We start from the raw sequence: 20,860 nt of genomic DNA, 5'->3' as shown, positions 1-20,860 counted from the left end.
ACTGCCAGATAAGAAACCACAGTTCTTAAAGGCATTTTCTTATGGTTTCTTCCTTTATCATTTTGCTTGATGGCTTAAGAAATGAAAATGCATCAAGGACATTGATTTTCTCCATAATCTCTAATGTCATCTTGCACATCTCAATGTTGGTAATCGGCTCGGCAGAAACCATACAGGCAAGAAGGCAACGGTATGACATGACGTATGCAAAATATTGAAAGGAAAAAAAAATTCCCAGTCAACGTTGGTAATCACTTTTTGCAGCAAGAGGGTCCTGTAGTTTAATATTTTGGATAATACCATTTTCCAGAGGTTGTAGAACTGACTTTATGAGTGGTGGAAAAAATTTAATTTAATATTGGACAGGGGCAGTGACTGATGGCAAGTAGCATTGTCAACGAACATGAGAATGTTTCAATTTTGTTTTTTCATGCTATTGTTGAGTTTATTTAAAAATTATTCGTAAATTGCTCCTGTCATCCAAACTTTCTTATTCCATTTCCATTCTACTAGAAGCTGGTTAATTTCAATATTTTTTAAGCACTGTGGTTTCTCACTCTTTCCAATTACCCATGGTTTCTCAAATGTCCTATCAACAAACTCCGTCAAGAGAATAGTAAGTAAGCCACTCTTTCAACCTGGGAGCAGTTTCCCCCTTCATTTTCAGGGTCCTAGTAGGCATTGCCCTGTAAAATTGAGCAATCTCATCGGTGTTTGCAATGTCTTTACAATCATACCCCCTTATGATCTCTTTTAATTTTGTGAACCATTTTTGAACAACACCCCTGTCAACCTTTGACTTCCCACAAGCTACATTGCCAGGGATCCCATGTTTGTTTGTTTGCTTGTTTGTTGAAGCTCTGACTCCACCAGTTAGATGCCAAGAATCCATCAACTTTTCAAAGCTTCACCACTTCCTTTGTGTTTGCTTGCAGGATCGGTCCTGAAATGGGAACATTTTTGGCACGAAGCTTGAAGAAACCACTCCAAAACAGATTTGTTGATTTCTGCATAATTTCCTTCCCTTCATTTCCTGATGTTTACATTGCTGCCGCACATGTATTTTTCAATGAAAACAAAGGGATTTATTAGTATTCCTTACCTTCTCCTAAACTTATGGATGGTGTTCTTCACTAGAAAAAATCTACAGGCCAGAAAAAGAAAAGATAAAAATGTAAAGAACAGAAGGACTTAGAAAAGAGTCAGGAAGCACAGTAACAGTACAAAACAAAGTGGAAGAGTGAACCTTTATCTCTGAATCTTGTGCTTCTTGGAACTATTTCTGGATTTCACATCTGCAGTTCCTCATATTCAGGTTGCAGTAATTTTTAGATTCCATCCACTTCTCAGTTTTCAGATTCCATCCACTTCTTGAAGGTTCTGGCTTACAGAGAATGTTTATTAGACTGAAAGTGGAAAACACACCCTCTCCTCACTTATCTATATGGTTAGGTTCCAAAGACCAGGCCATTGTTTGAAAATGGCATTTTCAAGAGTTGGCACGACACCCTCTTCAGCGCTGGTGTACTTACAGTCACTTACTGCCCGTGGGCGCACCCAGCACAGCTCCAGATGCAGCCTCCCTTCACCCCATGACTTCCCCACCACCCTGGAGCCCGTTGCAGCTAGGGGTGATAGTGGCGGTGGTAGCTGGGGTTTCCTTCCACCCCCAGAGCATCACCATCACCTGGCTCTGCACCAGGCCATCCTGTAGACCTCGTCGTCTGGCCTCTCCACCTTCCACTCTGCTGGCCCCTGAGTTGGACCTCAGAGGCAGGCAGCTCCTGGGCCTGCAGGTTTTACTGTATATACATACTCAGCAGAAAAGAGAAATGAAGTCCTGATGCATGCCACCACATGGATAAACCTTGAACACATGCTGAGTGAAATAAGTCAGTCATAAAAGGACAAATAGTGTTGTCATGGGTTGAATTGTGCCCCCCAAATTATGTGTGTTAATTTTGCCAGGCCATGATTCCCAGTATTGTGTGATTGTCCATCACTTTGTCATTTAATGTGATTTTCCTGTGTGTTGTAAAGTCTATCTCTATGATGTTGATGAAATGGGATTAGTGGCACTTATGATATGAGGCAGGACTTAAACTACAAGATTGGATTGTGTCTTGAACCAATCTCTTTTGAGATACAAAAGAGAGAAGAGAGCAAGGAGACATTGGGAACCTCATACCACCAACAAAACAGCACTGGGAGCATGGCGCGTCCTTTGGACCTGGGGTTCCACAGAGGAGAAGCTTCTAGACCAGGGGCAGATTGATGACAAGGAACTTCCCCCAGAGCCAACAGAGAGAGAAAGCCTTCCCCTGGAGCTGGCACCCTGAATTCAGACGTCTAACCTCCTAGACTGTGAAAGAATAAAATTCTCTTTGTTAAAGCCACCCACTTATGGTATTTCTGTTATAGCAGCACTAGATAACTAAGACAAGTGTATAGACTCACTTACATGAAATAAACAAATATATAGAAACCAACAATCATTAATGATTGTCAGGGGTGGGAGGGAGGAGAAAAAGGGGAGGTTTTGCTTAGGGGACATTGAGTTTATATTAATGGTGGTAGGATAACGTGAAAAAGGATCACAATAATGGTGGTACAACATGAAGAATTCAATCAATGTCACTGAATTAATACATGTAGAAATTACTGGAAAAATTATGATTATTTCTAATATATTTGGCCAATATAAGCCCATCCATCTTTTTTTTCCCTAAAACGATGGAGAATTGATTGAATAATCTTAAAATTAGTAGAATAATCCGCAAATATTTTTATAATTCACTTTAGACACTTAAGAATTCTAAATCTGAAAAATATTCTTCATATATAGTATCTTAATGATTTTTCAAAAGATGTAGTTAAATGATAATTTTTAAAGATGATGAATTATTTAGATTGTGAGATGTTATAATAAAAGCCCTTCAAATATAATCTCCCATTAAAGAGCCCATGAGACTTTCAAATAAATTAATAGGTAAAAAATCCACGACATGGTACAGTTCAAATAAATTTCAGTATTAGAAATACAGAAATCTGTCTGAGTTCTACTTCAAGGACAGTTCTTGAGAGCAATAAATGGCAAATGCTATGAAATAGTCAATTAGAAGTTGCCATGAGAAACTGGGAGCCAAAGTATTGTGGTCTTGGCTCAAAGATACCTCAGTGGAATGCCCATTCCAATCCATCATGAGCAGAGTCCACTTTGTTTTACATGACACTTGTGTACTTCACCAAGGGAAGTGCTAATCAACATGCAATAGCTTTTATTTCATCATTTAATGCTTATAAAAGATAAGTCACTGGTAGCTATTCCAAATGATCTCCAGGACAGGAAAAGAGAAGCCAGAATAAGCAGTACAAGCCAGCTGCCCCACCAGTGACCTTTATCTTGAGCTAGAGTCACTTCCTGATGTAGATGTTGGAGACAGTTCAGCTTCTATGTGACTTCAATCCAAACCAGCTCCCTAAAATGAGGTAAAAAAGAAACGTTAGATCCCAAAGAATGAAAGGAGGGCTAAGGTATGATGTGTGCTACAACTAAGCATAGTCCACTGTACCTTTGGCAGGATTTTAATTTTCTCCTCTTGTAGAATATGGTTTTGACTTCCGAGCATAAGATAGAGAGACAAATGCTATGTGCTATTGATATCCAAATTCAAATATCTTCAATTCACATTTAGAGTAAAAAAGTTGAACAAAGAGTAATTATTTCAAGAAGTAAGAGTCTTGTCATGAGAATGAATGGTAGCAGTTGGACCTTTAAGGTTTGGAACAAAACATGTCTTTAAACATCCTTGTGCCAAATAGGATGGGGGAAACATCTGCAAAATGAGGTCACGGGCATAGAAAAATTGGCTTGATTATGTTACTAAACTTATTGATACCTCAGTTTGAACCTATGATACAGAAGCTAGCTAGCCTGTCTAAGTAAATAGATCCTCTGATTGCCCTGTCTTAAATAGCTTGTACTTCATCTGCCTTAAGCTTTCTGGATCACCAGGAAATTCGACACCAAGCTTCCAACCACAAAGCCTCATACAGGGTGTGAACACGACAAGCAATCCATAGGCATTTGTTCAGTAAATTTTGGCCCAAGATGGGCCTATTCTATTTTTTTATTTCCTCTAAGATTCAATGGGAAAAAAAAAATCTCCAAGAGTGTTATTCATTTTAATCATAAAAATACTAAGGTAATGGAGAATAAAAGAAAAATTATAAATATATCTCCATCCCATTTTTTAGAAAAGAAAAGGCTTATCAGAGCTGATTTATGAGGTGTCAGATTTAAAGAAGCTATATTCTGGGGGAAGTCACAACTTCTCTTGCCATTATCCATCATAGAAAACTACCTATAAACAATAATGAAGGAAGTAGAATACAGATACAGTGAAAAATGGTTTGTAAGCTTGAGAGAAGGCTTAAATACAGGAGATGGGTACTATCAGAAAGGAGTCCATGAGCAGATTTATGGGGGGAAAGTAGATAGAATGTGGGTAAGAATGCTAATAGAGTACAGAAAGCTGGAGGAATGTTTAGAAGGAATAAAAGGCTTATTGGTGACTAATAAGAGGAAGCAATATTAGTGTTTTGAGAAATGTGAGCAATCAATAAGTTCTCTTAAGACAAGTGAAGAATGAAACTACAGTAATACCTGCTACATGTCAGTTGTGGGCCAACCCATATGCATCTCCATGAGGTGTGAATTTAATTTTCACAACATTATCCATGATGCATGAATTTGTACCCCGTTTTTATATGTGAGGTGACCAATGTTCAGAGTCAATATCTTGCAAAAAGCCACATGGCTAGTAAATAAGACTAAGTTAAGAACAATGGCAGTAGTGGCCAATTAAGGAAGTATGGATCCTGAAGATAGGAAGACTCAGAAATTTGAAATTTTAGAAATGACAGAAGAATTTGAACTAAATTAAGGAGCTCTGTTCTGACTCAAGAGACACTGAACTAGTTTCATTCTCGGGAAATCATTGTGCTTTCTGGCCTCTGGACACTACTTCAGGATTGCTTACCTTCCTGAAAAACCTCTTTCACCATGTCAGTTTACCCATGCACATTCTCTTGGCCTGGAAACTCATACTCCTCACTTCCTTTAGAAGGCCTAGGCTGGTGGCCCACACTGGGTAATGTGGTTCTCCTTGGCACTCTCTGCTTATTTCAGTCCCCACACTCAACTTTCATGTCTTGATTTCACTTAAAAGCCTATTCCCCTTCTTGCCAATGAAGATTGTGTCTTTTTCACTCTTTTAATGGTGAATTATTGTTAGCTGCTGTCTGATGGACAGTGATGGCTGTGGTTCAGGTGCATTGGTTGGAATCGAATCTGGGCCTCTTACATGGAAGGTGAAAATTCTACCATTGAACCATCACTGCCCTCACTTGGAATATAGTAGAAATTTCATATATATCTGAACAAAGGCTGTGGTATTAAAGATGAATACATACTCAAATGATGAAAGCATGCTCGAATTATGTTATCAAGGTAAAAAGGCAAACCAGATTTAGAAAGAAAAGCTTCATCTCTCCATGTTTCCTAGAAAACGGGATGTTTTTGCCTTTTGAAAGGGAATAGGATAGGGAGGGCCATCAACAACTCAGGTAAGCCATGCTCTGTAGGAAAACCCTGGTGGCATAGTGATTAAGTGCTACAGCTGTTAACCAAAAGGTTGACTTTTTTAATCCACCAGGTGCTCCTTGGAAACTATATGGGGCAGTTCTACTCTGTCCTATAGGGTCGCTATGAGTCGGAATCAACTCAACAGCAATGGGTTATGGCTATGGGGTTATGATGTTCTGTAGAGTGCTTGGTAGCAGAGTGAGGTGAAAGAGGGTTTTTGAAAGACTGACTCATCGTGCCTCTTGGTTCTTTACTCATTCTGGGGAGAATCTCCATTACACTTGGAATGAAATTAAAACTTCTTACCATCAGTCCTAGTTATCTATTGCTGCTGTAATAGAAATACCACAAGTGGATGGCTTTAACAAAGAGAAATTTATTCTCTCAGTCTTGTAGGCTATAAGTCCAAATTCAAGGCATCAGCTCCAGGGGAAAGCTTTCTTTGTCAGCTCTGGAGGAAGGTCCTTGTAGTCAATCTTCCCCAGGACTAGAAGATTCTCTGCGCAGGAACCTCTGGTCCAAAGGACAAACTCTGCTTCCGGTGTTGTATTCTATAAGGCCCCCCCTCTCTGCTCACTTCCTTTCCTTTTATCTCTTGTAAGATAAAAGGTGGTGCAGGACACACCCCAGGGAAACTTCCTTTACATTGGATCAGGGATGTGACCTTAGAAAGGGTGTTACGATCCCACCCTACTCTTCTTTAACATAATAAAATCTTGTCTCACTAACCATAGGCAGAGGTTAGGATTTACAACACATAGGAAAATTAAAATCACAAAATGAAGGACCACCTAACCAAGCTGACAAATATTTTTGAGGGGCACAATTCAATCCACGACACCATCCCTACCTGGCTGTACCTGATCCGATCCCTGCCTATCTCTCCAACCTCATCACCTGTTTCTGTTCCAATTGCAGTGGCCCTCTGGCTATTCCTGGAACATGCCAAGCTTAATCCTACCTCAGGCCATTACAGGGCTGACTCATTTTTTAACATTCAGGTTATCACTTGTTCCAGGAGGGATTCAGCAATGATAATACGCAAAATGTCTCCTGCCTCCCTCCCAAGCATTTTTTGTATTCTTTTCAGTGCTTATTGGTCTTTAAATGCATATTATCTGTCCGTTTGGTTATTTACTTATTTTCTTTCATCCCAGCACTGGGATTAAAAGATCCATGAGGGCGGGTACTTGGTCTATTTACTCTTGAATCCCCAATGCCTGATGTATAGTAAATGCTTAGTAAATATTTGTGAATGAATGAATGAAGAATTGATCAATCACCCAGTCATTTTGCTATGTGGCAATATCAGTGGAAATGGATAAACGTGACAGTAATAGTTAATAACTAATAGTAGTTAACATATACCAGTTTATTATATTGCGGGCACTGTTCTAAGTGATTTATGTGCATTAATACATTTAATCTTCAAAAAACCCTATTATTAAACCAATTTTGTCCATGAAAAATTGAGAAACTGAGAGTGTATAGTATAGCATATACCATAATATCTAAATATAATTTTAAGATATGTTCTGGGATAGAATCACCATGAAGTTAAAGCAAAGCAAAGAGCAAGGTTCTATTTGAAATATGTTCAAAGAGGCAAGAATGAGAAATGGACAAGCATGCTGCCAGAGGCATGTCTGCCAAATCCGAGGAATGTTACAGAATCATCAAACCAAACCAAACCCATTGCCGTCAAGTTGATTCTGACTCATAGTGACTCCACAGGGCAAAGTAGAACTGTCCCATAGGGTTTCCAAGGAGCAGCTGGTGGATTTGAACTGTCGATCTTTTGGTTAGCAACCGTAGCTCACCATAGCCCTTAACCACTGCACCACTAGGGCTCCAATATATTTTAACATTACAAATGGCTAAAATCATTGAAAGTTTCACCTTTTCACAGATTGGCTCAAAACTGCCAAATCACCGTGATTCTACATTTTGAATTGTCTTTAATGATCATTGGTACAGGTTTCAGTAACTACAGTCATGAGGGTCTTCATTGGTCCAAAACAAGTCTTACTATTCACTAAATTCTAAAAGATAAGAGTGAAAAGTATGTGGGTCTTTTATGCTGTTTATGATTTGTTTATGTGAAATGTTCCCTAAAAGATGTTTTCCAAGATTGTCCTAGCTGTTGTCTTTATATGCCTCAGGGCCCAGTTGTTGTGTCCTTGTGAGACCTTGTGAGACCAGCTCCACCTGGGTCACATTTTTTATGCTCAAGGACAGGGAATAATGGCTCCAATTTTAATCTCCTAAATCAGATATATAAAGTGACAGCATCTGGTTTTCAACTTATCATCTGGCATATGATGTATTCTCAAAATCCATTGTGTCTACCTCCTTCGACCCTCCTACCTTGGAGGAAATTCCTATTTTTCCTTCAGGATTTAGAGCACACCTTGCTACCGCTGTGTATTTTATGTGTCACCTACAGCATGAGCTATGCCTACCTCGTTGTTCTCACAGAGCCCTCTACATAATTGCACATTTAAATAGAAAATGTGAGTTCCGTTTAGCTCTCTCTCCAACTAAACAGAACTCTGAGGAAAGAGATATTGTCTTTTTGCTGAAGTATCACCAATGTCTGTCCTAGCCGCTGGTGTGGAGTAAAGGATCAAAAAGCACGATTTAATCAAAATACAGAGTAGATTCAGAAAGTGTTTATTGATTTATTATTCATACACTAAAAAAAATCGGTTATTTGGTCCTCCAAATTTATGAATCCAAGATATCGCTAGAAAATAAGTCTTTGTTAGTAATTAGCCTTCAAATAAATAAAGTTTGATTTTTTTTAAAGAGATTTTTCTTGCTTTTTATTATGAATAATCAGGAGAATTTATTTATATGTTTTAGATCTGAATTATGTCAGAGATAGACATCCCATAAAATATCTACTGGCCTTAGAAATGTACATAAACTTGACTTTTCCTTAATCATGTTATTAAAAGCATAACCATGGGATTTTTAATTCCCTTCACATATAAGTAGTAGTTCATTTGGCTACTAGTTCAGATCACTACCGAATATACACTTAGTCCACCCTAGATAAGAAAACCTCTAGCAGTTCAGCTTGGGGATTTGGTTAAGCAGATAATCTAAAACACTGGATGTTTTTCTAAGGCTTATCTGAGTGATTCAACCCTCCGGAGTATACTATATTGGGCGAGAAATCTTAGAAGGCGAGGTGTTCTCATAATATTTTTCAACACAATGTGCTTCTGGTTTTAACCAAAAATAATGCAAAAAAGCTTTGTTGACACATTAAGGTTCAACCTTAGATTTAAAAAAAACGAGAGAGGAAAAAAAACACTTGGAGAAGAGAAATAAGTGTTTGAAAACTCAAAAAGTTTGCAGTTTGGTTTGCAGTTAAAACAACAATAAAACCACAACAAAAGTGGTAAGTGCATTGGATGTTCCTCCTTTATTTTAGTAGATTCTGGTGCGGTTCCCATTCAGGTCTGAACAGAGTCCATTCAGTCTTTCCCTGCCTCTGGCAAATTCACCTCAACTAAAAGGGCTGGGAGATGACGATGGAGAGATAAGGGCTCTAAGGAGGGCAGCCCATAATAAGAAGCACAATAACAGGAAATAGGCGGTGGTCACACAGGCATTAAAATGTGCCTTAAGTGTGAACTTGTGGGAAAAAAAAAAAGTGAAAACAAAGCAGTAGCTGAGCCCAAGAAGCAGAGAGAGCACTTCTCTTGCCCCATAGAGGAGAGCTTAGCCTGCATATTAGGAATATGTTGATTTTTCACTCTCAGGCAACTTTAATTAGACCCATGTTCTAGGAGAGACCAAAAAGTGTAAAGTACCACCTGGGCTTAAACTGAGAATTTAGTTTGTACACCCGAAGACAAATGAACATTTCCAAGAGCATTTCAAATCTCTGTATGAATACAGGAGCCATTTTCTTTTTAATATTCTGCAAAGCAGAAGCACAATTTAATTATCTTAACTACATTTGATGTAATTACATACTTGTTGGAAGTGGACTAGAATCCCAGGAAGCTTGAGACCCAGCTCCAGATGCATTATTTAGGCATGAAATTCCAGTCCAACCGAAACAAACCAAACCACAATACACCGAACCTGCTTGGGAAGTGAAAAAAAACTTAGCAACCTAGAGTCAATCTTTGGAGTCATTTTGTGAGGTTGCAGTACCAGTCCACTGACGCTGAGGTGCAAAATCCATACGGAGAAAATCTTTCCCATTTCCTTTTATATTTTAAACTAAATTTGTGTGTATTAGCTGCCATGATCATCCACCTTACTAACTGGGCTATTTCTGTCTTTTGGATGTCCCCCTACATTTAAAGTGTACCCTTAAAGAGCAAATTTCTCTCATCATAGAAAACATTTAACACTCCAAAGTTGATCTTAAAAAGAGAGTTCATTTGAGTAGAACAACATGCATAATGTTCCAAGGTCAGAGATGGAGAAAGAGCGTGAAGCAACTCCAAAATGGTGCTGGTAGAGGCGTTTTTATTTTAATTTGTCTTAATCCCTCATATACACACCATAATATCAAGATTGTGCTTACACCCTAGTTTCTAAATAAGCTATTTCTTCTCCATAGTTTCCAAAAATATTTCAAACGAAATGAAATTCAGTTACAAAATGTGCAACTGCACACCCAACTGGCCTATTTGTGAAATGTGGAGCTCATTACTGATGGTGGAATTGGTGGGAATTCGAAACCCATTTAGAAATGTTAGGAATTATCTCAGGAGGGGTAAGAACCTTATTTGGACTGAAACTGCCTGAAAAATACAAAAAGAAAGACTCAAAGGCTAGGCTGCTGTGTGTGCATCTTTAATGTGCTCCAGTCACAGCACAGTGGGATGGAGATGGCTCATTCTCTTCTCGCTGAGGGGAACCAGGAAAAGATAATTGAGAATGGTGCAAAAATGTTCTACCAGCTGCCTGCTTTCTTTACCAGGGGCAGCAGCCAAGGTTAAAAACCTGTTTATGGTTGAAAAATGTCTTCCCATTCACACTACACATATAGTTATAAGTCTCACAGAAAGGTTGGTTGCCATCGTTTCTTTAAGTGTTCTTTTGAACCCTAGGGGAATTGGAAACGAGGATGAAAAACGGAACTCTTACATGGAAGACAGTAAGGAATTTTAGGGGGTTGATGTGTGCCACTTGTTTCAAAATGGCTGGATCCTTGATTTAAACAATAACAATCCTGGTTTGGGGGTTGACGGAGAGTCCAGGCTGCCATCATGCCAAACTCATGGAAACCGGATAGGTTTCTGTGGTGAATGTAATCTGGACCACACATGAACAGGTCAAGCTGGATTCTACTGGAAGTCTGTCCAAGCCAAGCTGAGATGTGAGGTATTGTCTACTTCCTGATTCTAGCAACGGTTTGGGGATTCCCAGATAGAGAAATATGTCATTACAACCTTGTGGTATTGACGGCAGTTTAGGATGACATGACTAATCCATGGCAGTTTCTGGACTTTCCCTTTCCCTCCCTTGGGTTTGAAGCACCTCTACAGGAAGCCTCCTCTGATGTTCGTGGCTGGCAGTAACCACAACTGAAAGTTCTTTTTCCCTTCTCTGACTTTCTGGATTCATTGCGCTTTTCTGGGGACACACTGGTAAGCAAAATCAGGCCAGACCCCTGCACCATATGCATATATATGCACATACATGCTATATGGGAAGGAGAAGGAAACTAGGGTGAAGGGACCTTAAACAGATAACCTCCAAATAATTACTTTCATTACGATTGTGATAAAAGTTGTGAAGTAAAATTTCCTCTATTATTCATTCAATACTTGATTGTTTTTCTGGTTCTGACTGGCCTCCTTAACTTTTCTGGGTAGGCTGTGAGACTTGACCTGAGAGAACAGTTATCTAGCAGGGATCCTTCTATAGCACACCAGTTGCCGTCAAGACCATTCCAACTCATGGCAACCCCATCCATGCCAGAGTAGAACTGTGTTCCGTGAAGTTTTCAGTGGCTGATTCTTTGGAAGTAGATCACCAGTTCTCTCTTCTGAGGTGCCTCTGGATGGACTCAAACTTTCAAGCTTTTGGTTACCAGCTGAGTGTGTTAACTATTTGCACTACCCAGGGATGCCTTGTATATCACAGCCATTCCAAAGTATATAATGTTTTATTTTTGATTAACTGAATCATTTTAGGTAGTAAAGGAGAGAGGGAGATTATTTATAACCGAGCTCACTCTAGCGGCTGCCCAGGTTGTGTGGGATTACCAGGGAAGGATAACTCCTTCAGAGGTATAAATCTCTATTCCCCTCTTGGCTGCAATGTGAAACCTGTGAGAAAGGAGAACAGAAAGAGTGAACTTTTAAATTCTCTACCTTCTGTACCTCTGAAAGGTGGAACCTACAGTTGCTGGCCCATAGTTCAGCAGGGTCCATTCATGAGCCTTCAGAAATGCAAAGGTAGCAACAAAACCAAAAGAGGGGAGTTAATTTTTTTTCTTTTCTTTTGCATAATAAAGTAAGAACTAAATTAGAGTGAAAAATGGTGGAGTAAGGAGATTTAGTGCCCTCAACACTTTGTGCTAAATGTTGTATCTGAGTGAGACTTTGAATGAAAATCAAAGAAAACAGGATGTGCTTAACATCTGGGGAGTTTTCATAAGGCAGAAACACCCAGATGGCAAGATGATCTTGTGCACTCATTACTTCACTGGAAGCAGGAACTGAGTCATAGCAAATCCAATCAACCATCAGACAAGGAACCCTAGTGGGGCCACATCACTAGTTCCACTGAACTTTCCCACCTTTGCCTGCATCCTTGGCCCATCTTTGTTCTCTCAGCCAAAACTGACCTCTGAGGAAAACCACTTCTGCAGGACCCTGCTTTGTGCTGGTTTATTTCAGGGCTAATTATTGCTAAGGCAGCAGTGACTAATATGCCTTCCAGATAATCTATTTTTGTTTTCATGGGAATAAGAAAGCTTTTAAGGGGCCCTGGTGGCACAGTGGTTAAGAGTTACAGTGAGCTACGGCTGCTCACCAAAAGTTGGCAGTTCAAATCCACCAGTTGCTCCTTGGAAACTCTTTGGGGCAGTTCTGTTCTATCCTGTAGAGTCGCTATGATTCAGAATCAACTCGATGCCAATGCGTATGAGTGTGAGTGGCATAGTGGTTAATGTGACAGAAAAACAGAAGTGAGATGCTTGGTTAGGAAGGCCTCCTTACCCCTTATCAAGTCATGTGGCACAGGCCAACACATGAGCCAACTTCAAAACTTTAGTTCTGACCATTTCATTCACCAAAGCTCTGCACTGACTTTTCCAGGCTAATGCCAAACACGTTGGCAAAGCCCCAAATAGCACCTTAAATCGCTGAACCACCTTCCAGCTGCTAATGATAATGCTTCTTTTTCCCGGCAGCATAAAGAAGATTCAGTTCAGGAATCACTGTCAGTGAATATTCAAACTTCATGCAAATCAGCCAAATTTATTCTGTGCTTTGCTCCTTTATCAAGAAACATGACAACTACCACGAGAATTTTCCAAAATTCTGGCTACCACACTCTCCAGAAATAGAGTGTCTGATAAGTTGGCTTTTGGAATGTAATATTAGAGAGATCAAATCTTTTTAAAACCACAAAGAGAATAAAGTTGCAGAGTTTGGTATTGTCAGGGCAGAACTCCAGACTTCCCACCAGGTTCAGCCGTGTAGTAACAGTTGTTCTCCTTTCCAACTTGGCTCATAACTACGGAGACCTTTGCTGCACACAAAATGTTTATCGTTTTTCTCCCCACTGTTATTCATGATTGAAACTCCTCCAGAAGGCAGGTGTGGGGAATGAAATATTACTGGAATATAAGGTGATGATAACCATTAGATTTCAAGCTAAATTTTCTAACTAGGACTTAAATCATTTAAGCTTCATATAATTTCAGAGGCTATCTTTTTTTTTTTTTTCCTTAAAAGAAAAACACTTGGTACCTTATTTAGTGGATTCAAGTAGAAAGAACCAGAGGAGATTATCTCTGAATGGCAGCAAGGATGAGTGGTTATATATTTTAACAGTGAAATAGAACTCTTCCTTGTAAATTCTAAATGACAACTGCTCTTTTTCTCCCCCATCCTTCTGGGATAGCCTCTTTTCTTAATGCCCAACAAGAAACTAGAACATATTTCAGCTCTAGCTTCATTTTCTCCAGTGTCAAACAGAATGCCAATGTCTCCTTGATATGCCATTGTTATTTATTAAATAAAATTGGAACAAACAGTAAAGAATTCCTTGAGTGGTTTTAAAAAAATAAAGGTAAATTTTGAGGCACCAGTGTCCACTCTAGTGACATAAAAAAGAACTAGAACACTGAGGGAAAAAAAAATAAGACCAAGAAAGACAACAATCTCATTAAAAAAAAAAAAAAAATGTGACTCATTTTCCTATTTCTTCTTAAAGTCGAAAACTTCCTAGAAAACAAACAACTGTTGACTGTAATAGGATGACACTGCCTGCCAACAGGCTTGAGAATAAGTAACCCCAGGTGCATTTATGATGGCAAATACAAAGGCTAATATGCACGCTCCCTTTTTTTGTGGTGCCATGGGTTATTAGACAGGTGCTGATCAAAAGATTGGTTATCACCAATCTTTTGATTAGTGGGGCAGGTCTACTCTGTCCTATAGGGTTGCTATGAGTCGGAATTGACTCGACGGCACTGGGTTTTTTGGTTTACAAGGAAGACGAGTTAATACGACTATTATTCAAATATAAGCACCAATCACTCAAGCCAAAGATGAAGATTTTTATCAGCTGCTACAGTCTGAAATTGATCCAACATGCAATAAAGATGCATTGATAATTACTGGTGATTGGCATGTGAAAGTTGGAAACAAAGAAGAGGGATCAGTAGTTGGAAAATATGGCCTTGGTGATAGAAACAATGCTGGAGATCGAATGATAGAATTTTGCAAGACCAACGACATCTTCATTGCAAATACCTTCTTTCACCAACATAAACGGCAACTATACGCGTGGACCTCAGCAGATGGAACACACAGAAATCAGATTGACTACATCTGTGGAAAGAGACAATGGAAAAGCTCAATATCATCAGTCAGAACAAGGCCAGGGGCTGACTGTGGAACAGACCATCAATTGCTCACATGCAAGTTCAAGCTGAAACTGAAGAAATCAGAGCAAGTACATGAGAGCCAAAATAAGACCTTGAGCATATCCCACCTGAGTTTAGAGACCATCTGAAGAACAGATTTGATTCATTGAACACTGGTGACCGAAGACCAGACGAATTGTGGAATGACATCAAGGACATCACACCTGAAGAAACCAAGAAGTCATTGAAAACGCAGGAAAGAAAGAAAAGACCAAGATGGATGTTGGAGGAGACTCTGAAACTTGCCCTTGAAAGTCGAGCAGCTAAAGCAAAAGGAAGAATTGATGAAGTAAAAGAACTGAACAGAAGATTTCAAAGGGCCTCTTGAGAAGACAAAATAAAGTATTATAATGACATGTGCAAAGAGCTGGAGATGGAAAACCAAAAGGGAAGAACACGCTCAGCGTTTCTCAAGCTGAAAGAATTGAAGAAAAAATTCAAGCCTCGAATTGCAATAGTGAAGGATTCCATGGGCAAAATATTAAACAACACAGGAAGCATCAAAAGAAGATGGAGGAAACACATAGAGTCATTATACCAAAAAGAATTAGTCGATATTCAACAATTTCAAGAGGTGGTATATGATCAGGAACCGATGGTACTGAAGGAAGAAGTCCAAGCTGCTCTGAAGGCATTGGCGAAAAACAAGGCTCCAGGAATTGATGGAATATCAATTGAGATGTTTCAACAAACAGATGCAGCGCTGGAGGTGCTCACTCATCTATGCCAAGAAATATGGAAGACAGCTTCCTGGCCAACTGACTGGAAGAGATCCATATTTATGCCTATTCCCAAGAAAGATGATCCAACCAAATGTGGAAATTATAAAACAATATCATTAATATCACACACAAGCAAAATTTTGCTGAAGATCATTCAAAAACGGCTGCAGCAGTATATCGACAGGGAACTGCCAGAAATTCAGGCCGGTTTCAGAAGTGGACGTGAAACCAGGGATATCATTGCTGATGTCAGATGGATCCTGGCTGAAAGCAGAGAATACCAGAAGGATGTTTACCTGTGTTTTATTGACTGTGCAAAGGCATTCGACTGTGTGGATCATAACAAATTATGGATAACATTGCGAAGAATGGGAATTCCAGAACACTTAAGTGTGCTCATGAGGAACCTTTACATAGATCAAGAGGCAGTTGTTCGGACAGAACAAGGGGCTACTATTTGGTTTAAAGTCAGGAAAGGCGTGCGCCAGGGTTGTATTCTTTCACCATACCTATTTAATCTGTATGCTGAACAGATAACACGAGAAGCTGGACTATATGAAGAAGAATGGAGCATCAGGATTGGAGGAAGACTGATTAACAACCGGCATTAGGCAGATGACCCAACCTTGCTTGCTGAAAGTGAAGAGAACTTGAAGCACTTACTAATGAAGATCAGAGACCACAGCCTTCAGTATGGATTGCACTTCAACATAAAGAAAACGAAAATCCTCACAACTGGACCAACGAGCAACATCAAGATGAACAGAGAAAAGATTGAAGTTGTCAAGGATTTCATTTTACTTGGATCCACAATCAACAGCTATGGAAGCAGCAGTCAAGAAATCAAAAGACGCATTACATTGGGTAAATCTGCTGCAAAGTACCTCTTTAAAGTGCTGAAGAGCAAAGATGTCACCTTGAAGACTAAGGTGTGCCTGACCTAAGCCATGGTATTTTCAATTGCATTATATGCATGTGAAAGCTGGACAATGAATAAGGAAGAACGAAGAAGAATTGATGCCTTTGAATTGTGGTGTTGGCGAAGAAAATTGAATATACCATGGACTGCCAGAAGAAGGAACAAATCTGTCTTGGAAGAAGTACAACCAGAAAGCTCCTTAGAAGCAAGAATGGCGAGACTGCGTCCTACATACTTTGGACATGTTGTCAGGAGGGATCTGTGTCTGGAGAAGGACATCATGCTTGGCAAAGTACAGGGTCAGCGGAAAAGAGGAAGATCCTCTACGAGGTAGATTGACACAGTGGTTGCAACAATGGGCTGAAGCACAACGATTGTAAGGATGGTGTAGGACTGGGCAGTGTTTCGTTCTGTTGTGCATAGGGTGGCTATGAGTTGGAACCGACTTGATGGCACCTAACACAAGAACAACATAGTCATCACTTTAAAAGGTGCCCAGCACATAGCAAATAGTTGGTACTCAATAAATATGTGTAACATAACAAAATAAACAGATATTTGTTGACTGTTGATTACATATTTCAGGAATCATTGCTAAGGAAAAAAAAAAAAAGAACTTTGAAAAGCCCTGATCTTATTCATCATCCTGAGGGGTAAGATATTTTTGCCAAGGTGTGCCACAAGGTACTCGCTAAACCTAAGCCTCTGTCTCCTGATGCTTAGTTCTCCACGGCACACTCAGCTGTCTTTCACCTTCTCTTCAAGTGTTCATGGCTCTTGTAATTATGGTGCTATGGCACCTTATTCTGCTAGGGAAGCTCCAGATTTGCCCGTATCTAAATCTTTAAAGCCTTGACTCAAGCACGTCATAATGGAATTACAGTTGATGACATGTTGAGTTAATAAGCAAAGGAAGTACCTAAAATACAGTTATATAGATGGCTGCTTGAGGTCCATAAACTATAAATCTTTCAGCATAAGTGAAAGATTAAGTGAAAGAGGTTCTGAAAAATCAACATCATAGTTTGGCTGCTTTTCTCCTCTTTCAGCTTCTTTTATCTCTTGGTGCTCTTGGTTGTGGGATCAGAAGACTAACCTCTCTAAAACAGAGCCTGTTTTGACTCAAACAGGAAATACCAGAAATATCATGAGAGAGCTGGTCCCTGAGAGATTTCTAGCCCAGGTTGCATACCCCAGAGATTGAAATGTGTTGAATAATATTTAGAAGAAAAAATTTACTAAGTTATGGGTTTTTACACAAACGAACCCTTTTCAAAATAACTAATTGCTAGTATTTGGATTTCAGTTGAAAACTGTTTGTGGCGAACTTTGTATCTTTCATTCTTCCTTCCCATCTTTCTTTAAATTCGTCTTGTCTTGATTCGGAATTAGTTCTTTGAATTATCCTGAAGTGATTATCACTATACCAATGTAATATTAGTACTAATTTGCCAAAATTGCTAATAGCACACTTTATAACCAAGATTGAATGTGCTTATCCTTGGTTATTCCTCAAGCTATCTAGAAGCCAATGCAGTTATTAGCAAACAATTGACTTTACTGACTCTTGGAGATTCGATAATTATTATGACTTTCTTAAAAGCAGAAATTAAGCATAATCTTTTTAGTAGGCAGAATCTTGAAATGCACAGATATTTCCTCACAATCAAATGCAGTTAAAAAAAATTTATTCATGCAAGAAACAACAAAGTTCTAAATTCCTTCCCAAATTCCTAAATATTCTATAACAAAATAAACTAGCCTAGTATACAGTTTCAATTACATAAATATACAAAAACCAAAAAACCAAACCCTGTGCCATCAAGTCGATTCCGACTCATAGCGACCCTACGGGGCAGAGTAGAACTGCCCCATAGAGTTTCCGAGGAGCACCTGGTGGATTCGAACTGCCAACCCTTTGGTTAGCAGCCCTAGCACTTCACCACTACGCCACCAGGGTTTCCATAAATATAAAAACAATAAAATAAAAATAATAGTGAATATAAATGGGAGCCTAATGAAAGTAGTGCTTGGTATTTTAGGACTTGGGAAAATAAGCTGTCATCCAGGTATATGCTTCATAAGTGTTCTCACCAGATCACCCTGTTTCTGGATTGTGTATCTTGGCTAGCCTACTTCTGAGAAAAGGAAACTCTGCTTTACCCCTGGATCCAATTTTCCAGTATAATGCGTTAGTACAAAGTATACCAGTGTTGACCTCACCCGGTGCCAAGAAGTTAAAATTATGCTATTAAGTTTACAGCAGAAACATTTGAAACTGCTTAGCAGAGGATTCACTTGTTCCTCTCTTTTTCTTCTTTTCTCAGCAGGAATGAGTACTGTCTTTTGCAAGCTGTTCTCTGAGTTTTTATTGAATATCAACAAAAGCATAACAATATGATACAGAACTTCAAACATAATCACTGCTATTAGCTAGAATAACAAGAAAACCCAGGAGCTAGGCAATGGCTCCTGTGCCAGGTCCTCAAATAGTCTCGATGTGGAGCAGACTGCATGAAATTCAGGACAGTTACCTCACAGAAATTTCATGTACTTCACCTAGCCAACAAACTCCCCCACTCACACACATACATTCTGCTTAATTTTCACAGGATTATGTAAATTGAAGGAATTCTAAACCATTTGCAATGAGACGTTTCTAACGTTGATTAACTAAGCATTCATCAGATTTTTTTTTTTTTCATCAGATCAGCCTCCTTTCAAATGTGGAGGAGTACGACAGTGAAAAGGCAGGGTCCAGGTCTCAGGCAATTTAAGGTTTAGTATGTGCAGATGGGAAACCCTGGAGATATAGTGGTTAAGTGCTACGGCTGCTAACCAAAAGGTCGGCAGTTCAAATCCACCAGGCCCTCCTTGGAAACTCTATGGGGCAGTTCTACTCTGTCTTTTAGGGTCACTATGAGTCAGAATCGACTCAATGGCAATGGGTTTTTTTTTTTTTTTATGTGCAGATGGGGAGCCCTAGTGGCTTAGTGGTTAAGAGCTCAGCTGCTAACCAAAAGGTCGGCAGTTCAAATTCACCAGCCACTGCTTGGAAGCCCTATGGGGCAGTTCTACTCTGTCCTATAGGGTTACTATGAGTTGAGATCTACTCAATGGCAATAGGTTTGGTTTTGGGTTTTGGTGTGTGCAGATCAAGCAAGGCTCAGGGGAAGGGGATATAGATTTAATAGTAAATGTGTGATAACAATAAGACAAACAAGTAATCTAGTTCTGGTTCTAAGTAAAGGGACAGGTAAACAGGAATGGAGAGCAGAACATCGCAAGGGAAAATAACAGCATAAGAAATGTCTAAGGTCAAGGGACCATCACCCATCTGTCAATTTGTCACACTGTGGTGTGATGCTGGAAACTGCCACGGATATTTCAAATAAAAGCAGGGTCACCCATGGTGAACAGGTTTCAGTGGGGCTACTAAAATAAGACAGACTAGGAAGAAAAGCCTTGCAATTTACTTCTGAAAATTAGTCAATGAAAACATTATGGATCACAACCAAACACTGCCTGACTCACTTGCTTTGGACACCTCATCAGGAAGGATCAGTTGCTGGAGAAAGGACATCATGTTTGGTGAAGTACAAGACCAGGGAGAGCAAAGGAGAACCTTGGTGAGATGGATTGACACAATAACCTCAGCGACGAACTCCAACATTCTGATGATCATGGGGATGACTCAGGGTCAGGCAACATTCCATTCTGTTGTACATAAGGTCACCATGAATCTACGAGTCAGGGTTTACTTGGTGGCAGCTATCTATCTCTCTGTCTGTCAAGGTCAAGAAACAGTGTGGGATTCAAAGTAGTTTGATATGACTACAAGTAGAATAGCGTGTGTGTGTGTGTGTGTGTGTGTGTGCGTGTGTTGACAGGGAGAGGGAAAGCAGGGAGAAAGAGGATAGAAATACTTGGGTTGAATTTAGGGAGTCGCATCATTGAAAGTTTTCAATGTCATGTAAAGGGAATATGGACTTTGTCTTCAGGGCAATGAAGTCATCCAAAGAATTTAAATAGTAAAAAAGCATGGCCGCATCTGTGTTTAGAAAGATAATCCTAGAGGCTGTATGAAGAGTGATTTGTCTCAGCTGAGAGGCCAGTTAGGAAACAGGAAAGAGAAAATGGTTGAACTACATGGAGTTAGTAATGGAGATACTAAAAATGGGCAAATTTAAGATAGAATAAAGATGTATATGATTGTCAGAATTTCAGATTATCTAGACATAGGGATAAAAGAGAAGGAAGATTCAAGGACAACACCTCATTATATTTTCTGGGCTACCATGCAGACAACAGTGCCACCCAGATAGTGAATATTGGAGCAAATATGTGCAGCTGGAAGTTGAGCAAGTGACCAAAAAAGCAGAAGTGAGACTTATTAGAAGGGTAATTGACACCTTTAGAAAATATGGATAGAATTT

The sequence above is a fragment of the Elephas maximus genome, chromosome 21, assembly GCF_024166365.1.
Source record: "Elephas maximus indicus isolate mEleMax1 chromosome 21, mEleMax1 primary haplotype, whole genome shotgun sequence".
NCBI lineage: Eukaryota > Metazoa > Chordata > Mammalia > Proboscidea > Elephantidae > Elephas > Elephas maximus.
The sequence above is the reverse complement of the archived record's forward strand: the minus strand, read 5'-3'. Positions refer to the sequence as shown.